The following is a 21,568-nucleotide window of genomic DNA, read 5'->3' as shown; positions in this document are numbered from 1 at the left end:
AGAACATCTGGGAGGGCGCTGAGCACCAGAGTCTCGTCACCAAGAGCATGCAGGAAACGAGCACAGGCAGTGGAAGGAGCTTGTGGCAAACCAGACTGCCCACCCACCCTTTCCTCCAACGACTGTTTCACCTGTGACAGAGACTGTAATTCCCATATTGGACTGTTCAGTCATCTGAGAACTCACTTTTAGAGTGGAAGCAAGTCTTCCTTGATTTCGAGGGACTGCCTAAGATGATGATGATGATCCCCCAGGCCTGTTTTTGAGCCTTATCGAATTTAGCCCACCCTCACTTCAAAAGGACACTGAGGAACATGTAGGTAACTATGGCAGTGATAATTCTCGCTCTGAGGGGGTTATTTTGGCCAAAAGGTGAAAATGGATGCTGTACTACTAAGAAATGCTTGTTTGAAGGTCCAGATTTAGCACGCAATTTTTGGGCTAATTGATAATTATCATCATTTGAACATACCTGCAGGCTCTAAACAGAAACCTGCAGGTTTCGCACTCAAGTGCTAATTAGACACAATTTTCATGGAGCAGTATGTATGGGGTCCTCGTGCCCACTTCCACTGAAGGTGTGGAGCGCTCTGGCTGGCTCACAGCAGCAGGTTGAAGGATGGCTTAGGGACTGAAGGAGAGGGCGCACAGGTTCTCTGATGCAGCACTGGCAGTCCTGGTGGAGAAGGTCAAATGAAGGAGGGATGCCCTGTATGTGAAGGGATGAAGGATGCTGCCTCGCCCTCCTGTCCCTCTCCTGCAGATGCTGGTGCTGCTCTGCCTGGCCTCATGTCCTCCTCCCATTCCTCATCCAAACCAAGGGTGACCCTTAAGATGTCGATGAGCAAGCACGCCCTTTCTCCTGCTGACTGATATAAGGAGTCCAACAAGGTAGAGTAGCACAGCACTTACTCTCTCTTTAGGTGAAGTCCTTGGAGAATTTCTGGAAAGTTGCTCGAGTGTTAAAGTTTTGACAAAGTGTCCCAGAAAGTCTCCCGATGTGTTTCAGTGGTCCTCTTCACAGCTCCAGTAGCATTTAGCATTTCCGCCACACAAGTGTCTGGCAATGGCCATCTCCAACAAGAGAGTGTTAACTACCTCCCAATGTTATTCAATGGGATTACCATCACCGAATCCCCCACCATCAACATTCTGGGGGTCACAAACTTAACTGGACCAGCCACACACATGCTGTGGCTGCAAGAGCTGGTCAGAGGTCGAGTCCCCAAAGCTTTTCTACCATCTACAAGGCACAAGTCTGGAGTATGATGATTTACTCACCACTTATCTGGATGTGTGAAGCTCCAACAACACAAGAAGCTCGACACCAGGACAAAGCAGCCCGCCTGATCGGCACCTCATCCACCACCTTAAACATTCATTCCCTCCACCACTGGGTGCACCATGGCTGGAATATGTACCATCTACAAGATGCACTGCAACAACTCACCAAGGCTTCTTCGACAGCACCTCCCAAATCCGCAACCTCTACCACCTAAAAGGACAAGGGAAGCTGGCGCATGGGAACATCATCACATCCAAGATCCCCTCCAAGTCGCAGGTGATCCTAACTTTGAAATATATCAGCATACCTTCATCGTCACTGGATCAAAATCCTGGAACTTCCTCCCTAACAGCAATGTGGAAGTACCTTCAGCACACGGACTGCAGCGGTTCAAGAAGGGGACTCCCCACCACCTTCTCTAGGCCAATTAGGCATGGGCAATAAATGTTGGCCTTTCCAGCGACGATTACATCCCATGAACGAATAAATAAAAAGTGGTGATTATCTCTAAGTAACGCTTGAAATTGGCTTCAATGCGTATTTACTCCTGAAAGGCTGGTTACTGTTGGGATTGCTGTTCGCAGAAATGCTGGCCACCAAAATGGTATGCAGCCTCTTTAAAATGAGCACCAGCAGGCATTTTAAGTGGCAATCAATTGTTTAACTAGCCTCCGGGTGACTGTTTCTAGCGCTGGCTCAACTCCTTTACCAAGGTGGTGTCTTGCGTTAAACGCAGGCTAATCTGGCGTTTCAGCTTGAAACCTCATCTTGGCACATTTTTACATCAGCTGAGCTGCGAGCTTGAAACGGGCATCCGAAGGCCGCTCATTTGGTTCTGTCTGGCAAACATTGGGCAGTCCGGAAGTACGACCGGCTGGCACTTGGGTAACTCATTGCAGAGGAGGGTTGGGTGGGTTTTGCAAATGTACAAGGGTGAAGGGAGCTTGTTGGCAGCATCCTAAAGTGTCTTTGTGGGGCCCAGAGGTGCATTCCTGCTCCTCCTAGACCACAAAGGTACATTTTTTATTTACATACGGCGCCTCCACTTCTGCTCCGACTGCTTCTATAGAACAGGGCATCCATGGCAGACACACTGCTCAGTAGGGTGTTAAAATGGACCCGGTCTAAGTGATGGGACCCCAATTTGCATACATCTTTGAGGTGACCATCTGAATTAGCCAGGAAAACAACAGTCTGATGAAGCCTGCAAGGTGGAAACAGAGCGATGATTGACCACTTTCAGTTCAACTTCTATTCTGTCCAATTTGCACTGGGCGGCGGGAGTTACGATTCCCCCCTAGTTAATGACCATGGAAGGAGCAGGCTTGATTAGCAGAGTGTCTTTTCTTGCTCTCTACTTTCTCATCTTGAGTGTAAAATTGGCTTTATTAAAGAATTTGTATCAAACATTCAGATGTTAATTGACATTGTCAGGTAGTCGTTGGGGGGGGGGGGGGCGGTGGGTGGTGCGGGGGAGAGAAAGAGTGAGAGCTTTGATAAATCACTTGAACAATTTCATTGTATGACATCTGTATATAGTTGCTGTTTTCCAATAAAATGTGGACCCAGATGAATTGCTCAGTACCATTAAAACTTAATTTATTTAGTACAGAAGAAAGCTTTAATTGGGCTAGTCTAATTACTTAAATTTAATGTCAGCTTTTTGATAAAAAGAAATGATTTAAAATACTTCCTTAGATGAATATTTATCGAGATTTGCCCAGGCTATATTATAAACTGTTCAAAGAAATGCTGATATTTTTGGAGTTGAGCCAGTGTAGGTCACCATTATGTAGGGCATCCTTTAAAAGTGCACATTAGATACCATACTTCTGTTACACACACATACACAATGAACTGCTAATTACAATGCAGACCATTGTCAGTGATTTATTGGTCTTTGCTCGTACAATTTGTTCTAGCTAAAAATTCTAAGATTTTGCAAGATATATGAACTACTTTGATACTTTTTAAGATGGTGGTTGCTGCACATGGTTGATTTAAATTAGCTAAATTTATAAGATTTGATTTTTGTTTTCATCATTCTTTGGCGTCACTGACAAGGCCACCATTTATTGGCCATCTCTAGTTGCCTTGGCTTCTAGGCCACTTTAGGGCAGTTAAGAGCCAACTGTGTTGCTGTGGGTCTGAAGTCATAGAGAGGCCAGACCAGGTAAGGATGGCAGTTTTTTTTCCCCAAAAGGACATTAGTGAACCAGTTGGGTTTTTATGACAATCCAAACAGCTTCATGGTCACTTTTACTAACACCAGTTTTTTATTTCCAGATTTTTTTTAAACAGAATTCAAATTCTCAAACTATTATCATAGGCAGTCCCTCGAAATTGAGGAAGGCTTGCTTCCACTCTAAAAGTGAGTTCTCAGGTGGCTGTACAGTCCAATGCAGGAATTACAGTCTCTAACAGGTGGGGCAGACAGTGGTTGAAGGAAAGGGTGGGTGGGGAGCCTGGTTTGCCACACCCTCCTTCCGCTGTCTGCGCTTGGTTTCTGCATGTTCTCGGCGACGAGACAGGAGGTGCTCAACGCCCTCCTGGATGCTCTTCTTCCACTTAGGGTGGTCTTGGGCCAAGGATTCCCAGGTACCGGTGGGGATGTTGCATTTTATCAAGGAGGCTTTGAGGGTGTCCTTGAAATGTTTCCTCTGCCCATCTGGGGCTCGCTTGCCGTGTAGGAGTTCCGAATAGAGCAGTTGCTTAAGGAGTCTCGTGTCGGGCGTGTGGACAATGTGGCCCGCCCAATAGAGCTGGTCGAGTGTGGTCAGTGCTTCGATGCTGGAGATGTTGGCCTGAGCGAGAACACTGACATTGGTGCGTCTAGCTTCCAGTGGATTTGCAGGATCTTGCGGAGGCAGCCCTGGTGGTATTTCTCCAGAGCTTTGAGGTGTCTACTGTACATAGTCCATGTCTCTCTAAGCCATATAGGAGGGCGGGTATCATTACGGCTCTGTAGACCATAAGCTTCGTGCCAGATTTGAGGTCCTGGTCTTCAAAAACACTCTTCCTCAGGCGACCAAAGGCTGCGCTGGCGCACTGGAGGCGGTGTTGGACCTCGTCATCGATGGTGGGATTTGAACTCGAGTTCTCTGGATTATTAGTTCAGTAACATAATCATTTCTGCCAGTTTACAATAGAAGATTAGCTTCCTAACATTTATTTCATATGAAAAACTTATTTAAGGTGGGAAAAGATTGTGACAATGGAGGAAATTATTTAGGAACAGGAGTAGGCCATTCAGCCTCTTGAGCATGTTCTGCAATTTGTAGCTCTGGGTGGCAAAACAACATGGACATGGACACTGGTTGTTGATATTGGGGGCGGTTTTCAGTCCAGTACTGCTCTGCTTGTGTTCAAAAACGGCGCAGTAGCAGAACTAAAATGGAGCGGCTGCTAGTCCCGCTGATTTAATAGTGCTTTGATGCCCATCCCAATTTTCAGGTAGGCTTGAATCCTAGTTGCCAGAGCTCTTGTCAGAAACTGGCTTGAACTTCATGCGCATACATGCAACTGGCATCATTTAGACCTCAACACAATTTTTGTCTCTGCCCACTTGTCTCTCTCCAGTTCCTACTCCTGCCCACCAACCATGGCCTGTACAGTTGGGAGACGACCATTTCCAGCATTACTTAATGGGATCCTCAACTGTTGTTTGGTAAAGCTGGATGGAGTTATTGAAGATATTTTCTGGCAGTCATTTGTGAGTTTTCTACCTTGCAGGATTTGAAAGCTTATATACTTTCTGTTGTAGCTTCTGAGCTTATTACCTGATGCTCCACAGTGCTGTTTATTTCTGTTCCCAATGAAAGATACATCGCCCCTTTAAGCTGCTGCTGCAGACCCCTGATGAGTGACATTATTGCCCGAACTTTCGCCTCCAAATCAGTGAACTGCATATTGGGATTGTGTTTCACACTGGCAGTTCACCGACTGCATGATAACGAGGGCCAACCCCAAAAATGGCAACAGTCCTACACTGAATCCTCTGGGCAGCCACTGAGCACACCATACCCATCGCCTGCCCAACTTCAATAAAACATCATTATCTCATTGCTATTTGTGGGACCTTGCTGTAGGCAAACTGGCTGTGTTTCTACATTGCAACAGTGACTACATTTCAAAAAGTAGTTCATTGGCTGTAAGCTGCTTTGGGATGTCCTGAGGTCATGAAAGATGCCAAATCAATACAAGTTCATTTTTTTTCTTAATTTCCAGAAACTACATGTATATATTTTGATTCATCCCCCCTTCCTGTTTTATATACCCAGAAGGTCTGTAAACATTTAGGTCATTTATTCATCTTTGGCTGCATTCACACTCCAATGTGTGAACTGTTTCGCACCGGTGGTAAAAGTAGTGTAATTTGGGTACCAAGACCTGAGCAAAGCAAAGCACAGTGAGATTAGCTGCTCCTTTAATTTCATTCGGCGTCCGGTCGAGGCCTGATGTCTGATTCAGGGTGTGTAACTGCAGCATTGGTGTGAAGCTGTTATGTATACAATAACTGTCAGACTGAGTACTGTTTAACTCCAAGGGGTATGACCGTGGCTCTGCTTTATTAAGGCGCAAAGTGACTAATATACAAAATGGCTGGTCTTCTTTAATATTTGGGCTGCGCACACAATGGCCTCCAACAGTGACGCCATCTAGTGACTAGTGATCCCAAAAGTACATACATGACAGAAGCCAAACTCTGTCGCGTTTTGAAGCCCAGACAAATTCTAAATGATAGAATACTGAAAATGGGGATACTTTCATGGTTGTTCACCTTGGAATTAAGCATCTTTAAGATCTATGTAGCTTTCAGCATGATCCAGAAGAGGTCTGACAAATTACCAGATATTTGTTGATTTATAACTCTCATGTTTGACTTTTATTACCAGCTTTTCACTAAGTTCTTATCAGTAGTGGCAATTCATCATGTATACTGATAAGTGAGGAAACCTTCCTAAGAGCAAGTCCAACACAGAACCCTTCTGTTGAGGCCTTGGAGACATCTGGTAAACCTTGGTGAGACCATCTGTAACAAACTCTTGGGAGCCAAGTTGGCGATTGCTTAGTGAAGGCTCTTGCTACTGAGGGACTTTCTTGGATATCTAAAATCAGCTGGAGTGTTTTCTCAGTTGGCAATAAAATCCTAAGTCCTTTTACGTCATGGCTATAGCTGCGCGTTCCAGTATGCCAAGCTCTCCATGAGTCTGTTTCATTGCTCACTGTTTGTCCGAGTGTGTCTCAAACAAGGTCATGGTAGACATTATAAGAATGATTATATTCATGCACTGTTAGAAATATGGTTTATTTAAAAAAAGATGTAATTGGAATGTTGACGTGTGTGATAACTTAAGTATTGTACTTTATTAGCACTATGTCAAATGTGAATCAGCGTATATTTTAAAAGGTACAAAATATGTGAGCTGCAGTTTTTCAATTAACAAAAACTACCAATTAATATGGGTCTTGGTCTGTTCTATCTTGCCTTTAAGTGTCTATTGCAGCAATATAATAGAATGTCTACCATGACCTTGTTTCTGAGACGTACTGGACAAACAGTGAGCAATGAAATAGACCTGTGGAGAGCTTGGCATACTGGAACATGCAGCTATAACCATGACGTAAAAGGATTTATGATTTTATTGCCAACTGAGAAAACACACCAGCTGATTTTAGATAACCAAGAAAGTTTTTCTATTGCAGCAATTAGGTCAAAAATTCTGTTTTGATATTGAGTGCATTGTTCTCCTCCTGACCAGATTTATATGATTTCAAACTTTCTGGGGATGGTCAGGCACTTTACCATTCAATTTCCCTCCTGCTTGTAAAATATGCTTTGAGAGCTGGTTACACTGACCCATTGAATTTGTCTTTTGTACCTTCTTTAATGCCTTCTACTTCAAGGTCTCTCAATTTTTCAAAAGCCATGGCTTGAACTTTTTTGCCCTGAGTTGTGATACCGCGAGCTGCATTTAGATTGTGCAGTTTGATCAGGTCCAGTTTGCCTAATTTCCCAGGATGCATCAGTACCGTTTAACCATTGCTTTCGGTCCCTGCCACAAACTTAATTCGTCTCCCTGGAAACTGAGGCTGAATCAGACTGTTCACAACCTTGGTGTCATATTTGACCCTAAAATGAGCTTCCCACCACATATTTGCGCCATCATTAAGACAGCCTATTTCCACCTCCGTAACATCGTCCGACTCCGTCCCTGCCTCAGCTCATCTGCTGCTGAAACACTCATCCATTCCTTTGTTACCTCTATCCTTGACTATTCCAATGCACTCCTGGCCAGCCTCCTACGTTCCACCTTTCGGAAACTAGAGGTCATCCAAAACTTTACTGCCTGTGCCTTAACTCGCACCAAGTCCCACTCCCCTATCACCGCTGTGCTCACTGACCGACATTGGCCCTCAGTTAAGCAACACCTCAATTTTAAAATGATCATTCTTGTTTTCAAATCCCTCCATGGCTTTGCCCCTTCCTATCTCTATAATCTCCTCCAGCCCGACAACCGAGATATCTGCACTCCTCCAATTCTAGTCTCTTGAGCATCCTTGATTTTAATTGCTCCACCATTGGTGGCCATGCCTTCAGCTGCCAAGGCCCTAAGCTCTGGAATTCCCATCCCAAACCTCTCTGCCTCTCTACCTCTCTTTCCTACTTTTAAGACTGCCATGTATCTTGCATTATTATATATAACTGTATCCCAACATGCTATACATGACTGTAATAAGATATGACCTGTAACCACTAGCATACCTTACCACCGAGGGTGCACTTGCAGAGACAGGTATATAAGCACAGGTCTCAGGCAAGTGCAGCATTCCAGAGCTGTGAAATAAAAGGTGCAGGTCCAGAGTGATCTTGACTTCACTACATGCCTCGTGTGAATCTGTACTGAGGGGACAGGACTTTACAGTGGCGACGGGTTACGGGATTACAGAATCCACAGAATGGCGAACAACGGATCAGATGAAAAGTATAATGCGGGAGACAATTGGGAGGACTTTATAGAAAGGCTCCAGCAAAGCTTTGTAACCAAAGACTGGTTAGGCGACGATACGGCAGACAAGAGAAGAGCCCATCTCTTGACCAGCTGTGCCTCGAAAACATACGCTTTAATGAAGGATCTGTTGGCACCTGAGGAATCAGCAAGCAAGTCGTTTGAAGAATTGAGCACACTGGTAAGAGACCACCTGAAGCTAGTGAGCAGCCTACACATGGCCAGACAGGTTCTACAACTACAGACGCTGTGTGGGCCAGAGCATACACGACTTCGTGGCGGAATTTCGGAGGTTGGCTAGTTTATGTGAGTTCTCCGATGAACTGAGGAGAGAAATGCTGAGAGACTTTTTCATTGAAGGAATAGGCCATGCAGGCATATTCCGAAAGCTCATAGAGACCAAGAACCTGATCTTGGAGGCAGCAGCACTGGTTGCACAGACATTCTTGGTAGGGGAAAAAGAAATGAGATTGATTTACAATGCAGGTACGACAACTAACGAAATAATGGAACAAGGAGTTCACAGCATTAGAAAAGCTGCTACCCCCACACACAGACAAAACCGGCAGAACAGGCTTTCGACAGCAAGCAGTGGCAACAGAAGCCATCAAGGGCCACAGGAACGGCCGTTCACACCTCATCAACCCACAATGCGAGCAATCAACTGCAAACTGAGAGAAGCTCGAGAGATCAGCCAGACGCAGACATTCTTTGCAAGCAGTCTGTGCTGGAGGTATGGGGGTGGGCACTCGTCAAGGGAATGTCGATTTCAGCAGGCTGTTTGCAGGAACTGTGAATATACAGGGCATTTGGCCCGCATGTGCAAAAAAACGGCAGCTCGGCTGGTATATGAATCGGATGGGTCGGAAAGCGGATCAGAAGACAGTGGAGACAGTACCCGTTACACCGATGTACAGCAGGTCAACACGATCAATGGCCGCTGCTCCTACGACAGGACGCCTCCTATAATGAGGGTCCTACTCAACGGGATATCTGTCAACATGGAGCTGGATACAGGAGTGAGTCAATCTCTCATGGGCGCTCAACAATTTAAACAACTGTGGCCGCATAAAAGACAGACCAAAACTCACAAGGGTCGACACCAAACTAAGGACCTATACCAAAGAAATCGTACCAGTCCTCGGCAGCGCCATGCTCTCTGTCACACACAAAGGGACAGTGAACCGACTTCCCCTGTGGATTGTCCCCGGAGACCCCCCAGCACTGCTGGGGAGAAGCTGGCTGGCAAAACTAAACTGGAAATGGGATGATGTCTATGCCATGTCATTAGAGGAACGGACCTCCTGCTCAACAGTTATAAAGCAATTTGAACATCTCTTTCAGCCAGGTGTGGGTACTTTCAAAGGGGCCAAAGTCAAAATCTACATCACACAGGATGCTAGACCGGTCCATCACAAGGCCAGAGCTGTAGCCTATGTGATGAGGGAAAGGATTGAATACGAACTAGACAGGCTTCTGCGGGAAGGCATTATATCACCTGTGGAATTTAGCGACTGGGCAAGTCCCATCGTCCCAGTCATGAAGCCTGATGGATCCGTACGAATCTGTGGGGACTACAAATCTACCATAAACAGAGTCTCCCTACAGGACCAGTACCCGCTGCCCAGAGCGGAGGACTTATTTGCCACATTGGCTGGAGGTAAACTTTTCTCAAAATTAGATCTCACATCTGTGTATATGACACACGAATTGACCGAGGAATCCAAGCTACTCACCAACATCAACACACATCGAGGCCTTTTCATGTACAATCGATGCCCATTCAACATCAGGTCGGCAGCTGCCATATTCCAGCGCAACATGGAGAGTCTGCTCAAGTCCATCCCGGGGACGGTTGTATTTCAAGACGACATACTTATCACGGGCAGGGACACCGACTCCCATCTCCGTAATTTGGAGGAAGTACTAAAGCGGTTGGATCAGGTAGGCCTACGAGTCAAGAAATCCAAGTGCCTGTTTCTCGCACCCGAGGTTGAATTTTTGGGCAAAAGGATTGCCGCTGATGGAATCCGCCCAACAGAGTCCAAAACAGAAGCAATTCGCCTGGCACCCAGGCCCCGGAATGTCTCAGAACTGCACGTCTTTCTCTGGCTACTCAATTACTTTGGGAACTTTATGCAGAACTTAAGCATGCTGCTGGAGCCTCTCCACGTGCTACTCAGGAAGGGGTGCGATTGATTTTGGGGGGACGCCCAGGAACGCGCCTTCAATAAGGCACGCAACCTTGTGTTCCAACAGTGTTTTGACTTTCTTTGACCCAGGTAAAAAGCTAGTTCTCACATGCGATGCGTCAGCATATGGGGTTGGGTGCGTTTTGCAACATGTCAATAGTGCGGGCAAATTACAACCAATAGCTTATGCCTCCAGGTCACTTGCGTGGGCAGAGCGCGGGTACGGAATAGTAGAGAAGGAGGCGCACGATGCACCAATACCTTTTCGGGGCCAAGTTCACATTAGAAACCGACCACAAGCCCCTCACCTCCCTCCTATCCGAGAGCAAGGCAATAAATGTCAACGCCTCGGCACGAATTCAACGGTGGGCACTCATGCTGGCGTCCTACGACTATACCATAAGGCACAGACCAGGCACAGACAACTTGCTGACGCGCTCAGCAGGATACCCCTGGCGACCACGGAAGAGTCTGACGAAGAGGACTGTGAGATAGTCATGGCAGTCAATGCCTTTGAGTCCACAGGTTCGCCCATGATGGCTCGCCAAATCAGAGCCTGGACGGCCAGCGACCCCACGTTATCCTTAGTAAAAAGATGTGTCCTAACCGGTGACTGGGCAGAGGCTCGCGATGCCTGCCCCGAGGAATTAAAACCCTTTCACAGGAGCATGCATGAGCTATCACTACAAGCAGACTGCCTGATGTAGGGCAGCTGAGTAGTCATGCCTCTGCGAGGAAGAGAGGCATTTGTCCGGGAGCTCCACCGCGAGCACCCGGGGATCGTTCTCATGAAGGCTATAGCCAGATCCCACGTCTGGTGGCCTGGTATTGACGCGGACTTGGAGCTCTGCGTCCGAAGGTGCACCATTTGTGCCCAACTCAGCAATGCCCCCAGGGAGGCTCCACTGAGCCCCTGGCCGACCAAACTGGGGTCATGGGTGCATGTAGACTATGTGGTCCCATTCATGGGCAAAATGTTCCTTGTAGTTGTCGATGCATTTTCAAAGTGGATCGAATGCACCATTTTAAACTCTAGCACAACCTCCACCACTGTGGAGAGCCTCGCAACCATGTTTGCAACGCACGGAATCCCTGACATATTGGTCAGTGACAATGGTCCGTGCTTCACCAGCGCATAATTCCAAGACTTTATAATTGACCACGGCATAAATCACGTCAAGACAGCACTGTTCAAGCCGGCCTCCAACGGTCAGGCGGAGAGAGCAGTGCAAATCATCAAACAAGGCATGCTTAAAATCCAAGGTCCCGCGCTGCAGGGTCGCCTGTCGCGACTGCTGTTGGTATACAGATCTCGTCCGCACTCACTGACTGGGATGCCCTCTGCGCAACTGTTGATGAAAAGGGCTTTAAAAACAAGACTCTCATTAATCCTCCCAGACATGCACGAAATCGTTGAGGCAAAGCGCCGTAAGCTGACTGACTACCATGACAGAAATTCGAGGGGGAGATGGAATGAGACAGGGGACAAAGTGTTTGTACTAAACTATGGCAGGGGTCCCAAATGGCTTGCAGGGACAGTAACGGGCAAGGAAGGAAACAGGCTACTGGTAGTACAAATGGACAATGGCAAAACCTGCCGGAGGCATGTAGACCAAGTCAAAAGCAGATTTACCAACAGCACTGCGGAACCAGAGGCAGACTACAATGTGGAACTCGCACCACACCTGATGGACAGACAGAGGGAACAACCTGAGGAAAGGGCAATCCCAACAGACAGCCCAGGCGAGTCAACAACAATCACATCAATCGAAACAGACAGCGAGATACCAGCAACCACACCCAAAGAAAAACAGACACCAAGGCAAACAACTGAACCACAACTCAGACGCTTCACGCGAGAGCGTAGACCACCTGAGAGACTGAACTTATAAAGACAATAAGACCTTGGGGGAGGGTGATGTTATGTATCTTACATTATTATATATAACTGTATCCCAACATGCTATACATGACTGTAATAAGATATGACCTGTAACCACCAGCATACCTTACCACCGGGGGTGCACTTGCAAGAGACAGGTATATAAGCACAGGTCTCCGGCAAGTGCAGCATTCCAGAGCTGTGAAATAAAAGGTGCAGGTCCAGAGTGACCTTGACTTCACTAAATGCCTCGTGTGAATCTGTACTGAGGGGACAGGACTTTACAAAGACGCTTCTTAAAATCTATTTCTTTGCCCTAATATCTCCTTATATGGCTCGTTGTCAAATTTTGCTGGGTAACGCTCCTGTGAATTCTGAATAGCAAGATGACAAATTTCAAAGGCTTTACTGAGGTAGAATTTATATTGAGTGCATTTTTTAAAAAAAGGCTTTATCTCTGCTCATGTAAACAAGAAAATCAGAAAAGAATGAGTGTTCTAATTATACAGTTGTTATAGCTTCTCCATTGTGTTTTATAAACTTTAGAAATCGTATTATGCTGTGGGAGGGAGAGAATGTTAATGTTAGTTCACTTCTCAAAACAAATCAATTGAATCTTGAATCCAACTAATTACCTCCCCTATTTTGACGTTCAGGAAGAGTAGTTACTAATCCCTTATATCTAAAAGCGAGAGAGATAGGCAGTCAGTTTTGAACGGAAGCAATTGGGAAGGGACGGGTGGACAGAAGTAGGTTGAAGATTAGGGGGATTTTTGGGGGAGGAGGAAGAGAGGAAGTGGATAATGGGTTGAAGGTGAGGTGAGTGACAGTGGAGCGAGGAATGGAGACTATACCAGAATTGACTGTAGTTGAAAGGTGAATAGGTAAGGATAGTAATGGGTGTAAGTGGATAGTTGGAAGAGGAAGAGATGGTGGGCAACTAAAGGGGTCAGGCATGCAATGGGAATGAGGAAATGAAGAGAAACATCAGTGATTGGGAGAGAGGATGGGAAGGGAGCCGCTGAGGAGCACATTTTCCTTATAGCCCAACTCCAAATTCAGTCTGCAACTGTTGATCGCCCCTTTCTCCTCCGCAATGCACTATGCCATCCACCACCTCCATCTGAAAGGAAAGCAGAAAAGAATACAAGAAAGGGGAAAGCAAAAAGTGTTAAGGTGAGAGAAAGAGGAGAGAAGAGAAACAGAGAGGCAGAAGAGGAGGGAGAGAGAAACAGCAACACTAAGACAGCAAAGATAAATGAGTGACCATCTAGGCTGACTTACCATGTGAAACGCCATAAGTGAACGACTAGTCATATGTTAAGTCTTGCATCTTCGTGCGCTTCCTGTTTGGCGTAATTATGTCCTGTGTCATGATTTGGTTACATATGGAGTGACAATTTACTCATGTCTGAGGTAATGCCTGTTGCCACAGAAAAATGGCTACATATTTAAAAAAAAAAATACTTGCCTTACAGTACAGGCCTCCTACTGCGCCTCTTCTTTCCAGCTCATCTGACCCCTAATGCTCCCCTAATGCTGCCCTTGAGCCAACCTACCAACTTTCTTTGCCGCCTTGCTGCTCAGCTGCTTCTAATCCTTGCCATTTTATTTTTTTACTCCTGGCGCCTGTTGCTTCCCGCTCCCCAATCTGTCTGACTTTGGACGCTAATCTTGCCTTGGTGCTGCCTGCCTCCTTAGCCACTCCTGGGCTTTTTATTGCTCGTTAGCTGTACTGTTGGAGGTGGCATTTTTAGGATGAGGCGTTAAACTTCTGTGCTCCTCACCCATCTCTTTTCCATCCTTTCCCCCCCAGGAAAAGATGCTCCACTTCCTGCCTCCTCACTCAGCAGTGCTCCCTGCCCTGCTCAGGCGACCCAAGTACTTTCTGGCTCATCTGCTTATTCACCTGTCCAAATTGCTTCTTGAGTCACCTGCTGTGAATTCATCACAGCTTGTCTGCTCCCCAACCTTGAATGCTTTACCAGCTTCTTTGCTTTCCTGTTCTCCTGTTTGCTCACCCACCCAGCCTGAGCTTTTCCTGGTATTCTCATCCTGTGCTCCCTGGTCTCTGAGCTCATTCCCAATTCTAAATGAGGAGCGAAAGAATGAGGTCTACAAGGTATAATTGCATAAATCTTTAAAGAATTATTAATACTAAGGCAATGAAAGAAGCAATAGGCAATAATATGAAAAGATATGATTATAGAATGTATGTGGTGAAGGAGATTCAGTCAAGTCATATATATGTTTGTGAGAAATATGTGTGTTAACAGAACTAATGATCATTTACAGAGGATTCAAACTTTTCAGTTGATGGTGATGCATGTTCTGGTGAAAAATGGAAATTTGCACAGTAAACAAGATGGGAAGTTTGGAAGGTGCCTTGAAAAATAGAGAAGAAAAGTATGAATGACTGACTTATTTATAGGACTATAAATAGATACTAGATTTAATGACTAGAAGAATGTTGATGGAAGGAAACAGCTGACATTATGGGGGTGGGGAGTATGAAATAAGAGTGAGAAATTAGAAACAATAACAGACAGTAGGGCTCCAAGTAGAAAGTACCGAGAGATGCCAGCACAAAGCAAGTAATCGTGATGGGGATTCCATCATTAGTTGTGTGTTAGAGTGAATGGAGTAAGACTAATTTTGTGTTTTCTGTTGGCCTAGGAGAATAGTGATGTAGAGTTTTATGATCCTACACAAAAGGGGCTGAAAAAGTGCTCATGGTTTGATTTGCATTGGAGGCCACTGACCCGGGCAATTGAATGTCCTAAAATAATTATGGATATATGGATATATGGTGGAGGTTGAAAGACCTGGATATTTAATAAAACCTGGGCTACTGCCTGTGCTCTCTTGGAACTATGACCTGCAGAGTTGGATGACTGACTTCAATAGTAGGTTAGAGATCGGTGCAAGTAGAGTAGAAGAATCTATATAAAGAAAGCTACCCACAAAGATCTCGTGGTCTCTGACAAATTTGGCTTTTTCGACGTGCAGTTGAGATCAGTGTAGTTTCATGGGAATTCCATAGTGCGAGCTGTTGTGACCTCAACAAGTTGTGTAAGCAGCCAATCAATGCCGAATGCTCGCAGACCAGGAAGTGAAGAAGCTCCTTTTATTCTGACTTTTAAAAAATGTTACGGCGAGCAAAACAAAGATTGGGGCTCTCACGTGGAAAAGGTAAACCTGAAATAAATCTGACAAACCTTTGAAAAATATTGGGGCTGAAATTGCCCTCTGACTAAAATTAGGCGGACCTACCTTTTTGAAGTTGTTTCTCCTCCCCAATCCATGGGGTGGAGAATAGAGCAATTTTCAGCACTTTTTTGTCCTTCTGGGCGGTGTTGAGCAGCGGAAGTGGTGTTGCAGCGGGGCATACGTCGGGAGCTGTCATCAGTGTTGCGCTTCAGTTAAAGGGGAAGGCATCTGCGAACTCTGCATTTAGTTTCATTTGGATCACCAGGGAGAGGCCCAGTACCCCAGAGAGGGTGCCAGGTTGCCTGTTGGCGGTCCGGCCGAACCCGTGGCCATCATTATCGGGCCTCGCAGTCGGCTGCCAATTTAAATAAAAGGCGACTGTGGTAGTGCACCCTTCTCTTTAAGGGCGGACACACCGCCCAGCCACAAGGAGCTTCCTGACCAGCGACTGATCCATTCCCACGAGGCAGTTTTCCGTGGGGAAATTTCCCTCGTGGGTTGGAAAGGGGTCGCCACTGGTCAGTAGGGGGTCGGCGCTTGCCTGACGGCACGATGCGCGGTGGTGATCATCGCAAGGAAAACCAAGTAGGGCAATTTCACAAATGTCAGTGATTCCGTGCCGACTAGGTAGAGTTTATATGCCGACCTACGACTCTTAAGAAAGGGGCAATTTCGGTCCCATTTTTTTTTAAGTTTCTTAAAAATTGAAATTTTTATTATAATGGATAAATCAGCCACTCCACCAAATTAAAAATCAGGGCCATGACATTTGTTTAGCAGTCAGTAGGCTGTTAAAATCTATATCCTGACCCATGTACCCCAGAGCCCTGTGCTCCTCCGGCCCCTGATCAGTTGATCCAGCCCCCAACCGTGACCGACCACACCACCCCCCTGCCACCAAGCATAACACCACCTCATCCTTATCGGCGGTAAGGTATGCTAAAATGCAGTCGGTGTGCCGAATTTTCCCGGGGGAGGGCAATTTCGGCCCCACAATGTCTAAACCAGGAAGTGTAAGTTAGAATAGTTAATTGAATGGCAAGTCATGTACAGAAAGCAAAATAAATAGCGGGAATGAAAGAAGGTATTCAGAGAGATAAAAGTGACAAAGAAAAAGTTAAAAGATTAAAGATTATTTTAATTTTTAATTCAAAAAACAAATCTCCAACAATAATTAAAATCTGAAGGAATGAGACTCCACACTTGTAAAAGTTAAATTTCAGTGCTGTAGAGGTGTTTGGTGATAAAATCTTAATTACTATCAATGAGCCCCTTAATTGGGAGGTCCCGCACAGGCTGCTCGCAAGCTGTTGCCACTGGAAGATACTGCATCCGAAAAAAAAGATTAGAGGGAACATTGCTTAACAGGCCATTAAAATTTCTCTCATACTTTAATGGACAAGCCCTAACTTTTCTGGCGTGTTTAGTGGATAACTAGTGCTTAAATACTGCAAATTTGCATCCTTGATGCCTCGATTTCAAAATTCTTATCCTTATTTTCAAATCCCTCCATGGCTTCGCTCCCCCCCCCCCCATCTCTCTCATCTCTTCCAGCCCCACAATCCCTCTTTTCCCCCCCCCCCCCCCCCCCCCCCCGGGAGATGTCTGCGTTCCTCTAATTCTGCCCACTTGAGCATCCCTGATTATAATCGCTCAACCATTGGTGGCCGTGCCTTCTGTTGCCTAGGCCCCAAGCTCTGGAACTCCTTGCCTAAACCTCTCCGCCTCTCTACGTCTCCTTCCTCCTTCAAGACGTTTCTTAAAATATACCTTTTTGACCAAGCTTTTGGTCACCTGCGCTAATTTCTTGTGCGGCTCGGTGTCAAATTGCTTTATCTCGTAATACTCCTGTGATGCGCCTTGGGACGTTTCACTATCTTAAAGGTGCTATATAAATACAAGTTGTTGTTGTTGTACATATGTTTTAATGCTGAGTCTCTTGGCGAGGTACTGGCTTAGTGAAGCTTGTGGAGGAGAAGGGTAAATCAGGCAGTAACATCTAGATTTCTGTGTTTTACTGCGTGTATTCGGATGCCAGAAGTAACTGTCTGATTTACTCCAGAATAACAGTAAGCGCTGATAGACTCACCATTATTCGTGTTACAAAATCTGGGCCAATATTAAACCTAGGTGGTTAAATAGCAAGCTTAGATCAGCAAAAATGTTTTAATACCACTAATTATGAGGGATTGGAAAATATATAAAAGCAAAACAAGAGATACTTAAATTATAATCAGAGGGAATTGGAATAAACAGAATACAGGCTCATTAGCAAAAGGTAACCGTTTTGGGGGCAAATTCATAGAAGGAAAAATACTAATCCAGTGAGGTGTCTTACAAGGGAGTGAAGCGAATTGGTGGGCATGCTATAGCTTTATTCTATCAAGATTTTTACTAGAAGACACTGTGGTATTCCCATCAAACAGCTTGTTTAATACAAACAAGACTGGAGAAAATATTGGTTTGTCTAAGGGCTGAATTTTAATGGGAAGAGGGTTGGGAATGGGGGGCGGGGGGGGGGGGGTGGAGGGCCTCGAAACGGTCAGGAAACCTGGGAGAAAAGATTTTCCCATTGGCCCTGCCAAATTTAACGTCAGGGCCTGATTTGCATAGGAAACCTCTGTTTCCCAACCAGAGCCAAGCTGTTTGATGGGAATACCACAATGTCTTCTGGTAAAAATCTTGATAGAATAAAGCTATAGCATGCCCACCATTTCACTTCACTTCCTTGTAAGACACCTCACCGGATTAGTACTTTGCCTTCTATGAATTTGCCCCCAAAACGGTTACCATTTGCTAATCAGCCTGTATTTTGTTTGTTCCAATTCCCTCTGATTATCATTTAAGTATCTCTTGTTTTGCTTTTATGTTTTCCAAACTCTCGGGTAGGCCTACAGCACTAGGCTGCAGAGAGGAGGGAGGTATCATGTGAAGGCTGGGGGGTGGCCGGAAGAGCACGGGATGGGCTTGGGTAGGGAACAATTGGGAGGAGGGAGTTGGGAACGGTCGGGGTCGGAAGAACTGGTGGGATGGGGGTGGGGGTGGGGTGGTGATTGGCCACGGTCAGGGGCTGGATCAACAGGTTGGGGGCCGGAGGAACAAGGGGCCCAGGAGATGCACGGGTCGGGATACAGATTTTAAACACTTTGGGCCCAAAATTGCCCCTTTCCAAGAGCCGTGACCACCTCAAAGAGGCGGCCAAGGGTCAGTAAGGACTCGCCACTCAGTTGGCACGGAGACACCGACATTTCTGAAATTGCCCTCCCTTCTTTTTCTAGTGGTGCTTGTCACTGCACCACCTGTGTTGCTGCCCTATCGGGCATGCGCCGACCCTCTACCGACCGCGGCAGCGGATTGGCCGCTACTCGGTGCCCCCGACAGCTTTCCCCTGCGGGAAGCTGTTTGGGGCTGGGTGGCATGTCCACCCTGAAAGTGAAGGGTGCAATGCTGCGGCCGCCATTTTATTTTAATTGTTGGCCGACACAGAGATTGGCCCAACAATGGTGGCCACTGATTTGGCCGGGCCGCCAACAGGCAGCCCGGCACCCTCTCATGTATCAGGCCGCTAGTCCGGCCAAAACCCTTTCTTGTGGCCCAGTGGGTGCCACTAACGTGGCTAGAGTTTGTAGTGGCCCGCCCCTTTAACTGAAGTGGAGGGATGTTGTGACGTGGCATGTCCGCATTGCGCTGACGTCATCAGCATGACACTGATGACTCCGACCGACGTCTGCCCCAATCCAAGGGTACTTCCGCCCTGCAGCCACCACGAACACTGCCCCGACTGAAAAAATAGTTAGAGCTGAATATCGCTGGAAAAAAATGGTAGGTAAATAAAGCCAATTACATTGGTATGAAGGTCGAGTTGGCTAAGATAGATTGGAAAAATAGATAAAAAGGTATGGCAGTAGATCAGCTGTGGCTAGCATTTAAAGAAATATGTCATAATTCTCAACAAAAATACCACATGACAAGTAATTCATCCATGGCTAACTAAAGAAGTTAGTGATGGCATTAGATTGAAAGAAGAGGCTTATTATGTTGCGAAGAATAGTAATAAGCCTGAGGATTGGGAGAGTTTCAGAAACCAGCAAAGGATGACCAAAAAATTTATAAAAAGGGAAAAAAATAGACTCAGAAAACTAGCAAGAAATATAAAAACAGATTGTAAGAGTTTCTACAAGTATGTAAAAAGGAAGAAAGTAGCAAAAGTAAACATTGGTCCCTTAGAGACTGAGGCAGGAGAAATTATTATGGGGAATAAAGAAATGGCAGAAACATTAAACAAATATTTTGTATCTGTCATTACAGTAGAAAATGCCAAAAGCATACCTAAAATGATGGGGAAAGCAAGGGTCTAATGAGGGTGAGGAACTTGATGTAATCAATATAAGTAGAGAAAAAGTACCAGAGAAACTAATGGGACTAAAAGCTGACAAATCCCCTGGACCTGACGGTCCACATCCTAGGGTTCTAAAAGAGGTGGCTGCAGAGATCGTGGATGTATTGGTTTTGATCTTTCAAAATTCCCTAGATTCTAGCACAGTCCCAGCGGATTGGAAGGTAGCAAATGTAACACCGCTATTCAAGAAAGGAGGGAGATACAAAACGGTCAGTTAGCCTGACATCAGTAGTCGGGAAAATGCAGGAATCCATTGTTAAGGAAGTGGTATCAGGGCACTTAGATAATCATAACATGATTAGGCAGAGTCAACATGGTTTTATGAAAGGGAAATCATGTTTGACAAATTTTAGTTTTTTGAGGATGTAACTAGCAGGGTCGATAAAGGGGAACCAGTGGATGTAATATACTTGGATTTCCAAAAAGCATTCACTAAGGTGCCACATAAAAGGTTATTATACAAGATAAGGGCTCCTGGGATTAGAGGTAATGTATTAACATGGAAAGAGGATTAGTTAACGGACAGAAAACAGGGTAGGGATAAACGGGTCTTTTTCAGGTTGACCGGTTGTAACTAGTGGAGTGCCACAAGGATCAGTGCTGGGGCCTCAGCTGTTTACAATCTATATTAATGACCTAGATGAAAGGACCGAGTGTAATGTATCCAGGTTTGTTGACAATACAAAGCTAGGTGGGACAGTAAGCTGTGAGGAACAGAGTCTGCAAAGGGATATGGATAGACTAAGTCAGTGGGCAGTAAGGTGGCAGATGGCGTATAATGTGGAGAAATGTGAGGTTATTCACTTTGGTAGGATGAGTAGAAAAACAGAATATATTTTAAATGTTGAGAAACTTTTAAATGTTGGTGTTCAGAGATTTGGGTGATCCTTGTGCAAGAAACACAGAAAGCTAGTATACGCAGGTACAGCAAGCAATAAGAAAGACAATTTGAATGTTGTCCTTTATTGCAAGAGGGTTGGATTATAAGAGTAAGGAAGTCTTGCTACAATTGTACAGGGCCTTGGTGTGACCACGCCAGGAGTACTGTGTACAGTTTTGGTCTTATCTGAGGAAGGATATACTTGCCTTGGAGGCGGCACAACGGAGGTTCACAAGATTGATTCCTGGAATCAGAGGACTGTCTTACGATGAGAGATTGTGTAGAATGGGCCTATACTCGAGTTCAGGTGATCTCATTGAAATATACAAGATTCTGAAGGGGATTGCCAGGGTAGATGCTGAGAGGTTGTTTCCCCTGGCTGGAGTGTCTAGAACTAGGGTACACAGTCTCAGGATAAGGGGTAGGCCATTTAAGACTGAGATGAGGAGGAATTTCTTCACTCAGAGGGCTGTGGATGCTGAGTCTCTGAATATATTCAAGGCTGAAATAGATGGGGAATAAAGGCATATGGAGATCAGGCGGTAAAGTGGAGTTGAGCCATGATCTTATTGAATGGCGGAGCTGGTTTGAGGGGTCATAGGGCCTACTCCTGCTCTTATTTCTTATGTTCTTATTTTCTTAACTCCTATCTGACCCAAACCCACCTGTTTTTAGATTATAATTCCCCCTGAAATGTTCCAGAAATTGGT

At 45.6% G+C, this 21,568-nt stretch overlaps 1 protein-coding gene across 11 annotated transcripts in view; it reads left to right on the top strand.

Moving 5' to 3' along the window:
• Nucleotides 1-21,568, top strand: part of LOC139273211 (cAMP-regulated phosphoprotein 21-like) — a 705,332-nt gene that overhangs the window by 205,777 nt on the left and 477,987 nt on the right. The window lies entirely within an intron of this gene.

This window comes from Pristiophorus japonicus, chromosome 1 (assembly GCF_044704955.1).
Source record: "Pristiophorus japonicus isolate sPriJap1 chromosome 1, sPriJap1.hap1, whole genome shotgun sequence".
Classification (NCBI taxonomy): Eukaryota; Metazoa; Chordata; class Chondrichthyes; family Pristiophoridae; genus Pristiophorus; species Pristiophorus japonicus.
The sequence above is the reverse complement of the archived record's forward strand: the minus strand, read 5'-3'. Positions and strand labels throughout refer to the sequence as shown.